Source organism: Mus musculus, chromosome 5, assembly GCF_000001635.26.
Source record: "Mus musculus strain C57BL/6J chromosome 5, GRCm38.p6 C57BL/6J".
Lineage (NCBI taxonomy): Eukaryota > Metazoa > Chordata > Mammalia > Rodentia > Muridae > Mus > Mus musculus.
In genome coordinates, this window is record NC_000071.6 from 37,916,123 (window position 1) to 37,918,851 (window position 2,729).

At 52.0% G+C, this 2,729-nt stretch overlaps 1 annotated feature.

Annotated features, from left to right (window-relative positions):
- Positions 1,620 to 2,472: an enhancer, noted in NCBI's record as "VISTA enhancer mm428". NCBI's record gives its function as "enhancer in: limb[4/5] | branchial arch[4/5] | genital tubercle[4/5] | facial mesenchyme[4/5]" and the evidence as "EXISTENCE:transgenic organism evidence [ECO:0001131][PMID:17130149]".

Here is a 2,729-nt window from a genome sequence, read left to right on the forward strand (position 1 = left end):
CGTTGTCTTTTTGCTGTGTTTGAGGCAGGTTTTCAGTCAGACTAGGAAGTGCAGCTAGTTGCTTAGGACTGTCCTGTGCCCCTTACCTGTCCCCTGAACTCTCCTTGAGTCTAAGTAAATGACTATGTTGGTCCACAGCCTGGGCCACACCAATGTCATGTATAAATGCTACGACAGAGGCCTGGATGTCCACAGAGATCTGTCCATGATGCATGCTAAGGGAAGCCTGGGAGTGCACATCCCTCGGGCGTGGTGCCAGGCAGGACTGCGTAGGGACCCCTGGGAATTCTAAGCCCCACCCTGAACATCCACCACCTCATTCCTACCAAGCTCCAGGCAGGTTCAAACAGCGGGTGGAGCGAGCCTGGCGCTTGCTGGATCCATCCCAGAACACCCCAACATCCTCTCATTCCCCTTGCCAACGCTTGGCCACAGCGGTACCATCTCCTCTTTGATGCTGTTTTTTACCTCAGGCTGGACCATCCCTCTCGCTGGGCTTCTTCTTGTCTTTCTGTCTTTTCTCAGGAGGAAGTTCTGTGCTAGCTCTTCAGTTTCACCAGATCTTCAAATACCACCCTCCCACTGGTTCATGAGTAAAGGGGTCCATCTAAAACTCAACATCCCCAACCTCTAAAGGAGGCCAGTGCCCACACTGCTAATGGAGCGAAACAAACCAAAGGGCTGCTCCCATCAGCCCAGCCCCTAACACCCTGAGGGGCTATCATCTACATGTCAGCTCTGGAATGGAGGCTTCTGGAAGGGCTCTCATCTTGGGCTCAGCCTTGGCTCCCTCCTGTCACACTGTACCTCTCAGTCCTGAGGATGAAGCTCCAGTGGGAGGCAGGAGAATGCTCCATCACTGAAGTCAATTGACCAAGACACTGGAAGGAGCCAGCATATTCCAGCCATTGCAACTGCCTGCTCACCCCACAGCAGTCCCCTCCAGCTCTCCTGAGGTCAACTGCTTTCTTCCTCATTCCTGTGTTCCCCTCCCCCTCCCTGTCTCCAACTATCTTTCTCTTGTTCCCCTAGCTCCAGCTCCATGCTCACCTGGCCCCTTAAAACAAGCACCAGGCTATTTTCACAAACCTTAAGGGGGCTAAAAGAAAGAAGGAAAGAAAAGGGGTGGGGGGTGGCCAGGAATGCCAGAACTTTCCATGAAGCCCAGACACACACAATCATCTGGGGATCCTCTATGTAATCCCAGGCCCTGCCAAGTCTCTGGTTTAAAGGGGAAAGTGCTGTGTAAATATACAACATATCAGGCTATTGGGAGTTTCCAGGGTAGGGCGCAAATCACTTGCAGCCACGTGAAGAGCCCTGGGTTGGCATCTCTCCGCAGCTTCTGGGCTTGGAGAACCGGAGGGCTGCTGCCAGTGCATTCTCCAATCTGTGAAAAGGGTCACAGCTCATGGCTCCTGCGGGGACAGTGACTTGACAGGTGGAATTTAGGGTCTAGGGTCCAGAGTGGGGGGTGGGGTGGGGGTGGCAGAGGGAGATGGATAGAAGATGGAGGGAGGAAGGGAGGGAGGGAGGGAGGGAGGGAGGGAGAGAAGGAAGGAAGGAAGGAAGGAAGGAAGGAAGGAAGGAAGGAAGGAAGGAAGGAAGGAAGGAGAGAGAAACGGAACAGGAAAGGACATTTAAAAAAGAGAGAGAGAGGCCTTTATAAAAGCAGTCTTGGAACCAACTCATAAAGGCTGTAGCGGGAGCGGGGATGCTACTGGCAGATCTGTGAGAGTAGGTAAAGCCAATGTTTGAGAATCTAAGCAGCTCTTGGAGGTTGGGGTGGGGGTGAGGATAAATTAAATAAATGGTTTCTCTAATACGGGGCCATCTGGTGATTTGATAAAAGTATTGGGTTTCTAAGGCGATCGGGCGAGTGCTCCCTGGGCGCCACCGTTTATGGCTTAAATACGACTCGCATGTGGAACCGGCATTACAAATGAAAAACAGCAGCCTCTGAGCTTGTTCCCTAATGGGGGCCTTTCATCACCCAGTTACCCTTAAGCGGCTCCCTTCCTATTGTAATTGGCCCTAAATGAAAAGCATTAGTCCCGTCAATAAAAACTAATGGTTCTACTTACTAAAGAAGGGGGTGGGGACGAGAAGAGAGGACTCTTTAAAAGGCAGGAAGGGACTGGCGTCGCCTCCTTTCCGGAACTCCGGGGTTTGATATTGGGGTGCAAAGAACCACGCTGAGAGAGAATCCTCGCCAGGAGTCAGCAGGCAGGATCTGCCTTCCGGCCCTACCGGCTTTCTCTTGGCCACTCTCTCCCGGGCTCTTCAGAGACAAAGTGGACACGAGGGTGCTCACAGTGGGACTGGCCTCAGGGATCAAAGGGATTTGAGGATGCAAAGGTTGCCCCCCCCCCCCCGGGGACCAGTCCTGACCGTGGACATGTCCCTAGGCGGTTTTACAAAGCCCCTTTGCTGCGGTGTGTAGGGCAGCCGGTGTTTCTGCGCGTTCTGCCGAAGGGGAGCTGTTTAAGACTAAACTAGGGGGCTGGTGAGATGGCTCAGTGGGTGAGAGCACCCGACTGCTCTTCCGAAGGTCCAGAGTTCAAATCCCAGCAACCACATGGTGGCTCACAACCATCCGTGACAAGATCTGACTCCCTCTTCTGGAGTGTTTGAAGACAGCTACAGTGTACTTACATATAATAAATAAATAAATCTTTAAAAAAAAAAAAAAAAAAAAAAAAAAAAAAAGACTAAACTAGGAAGTCATT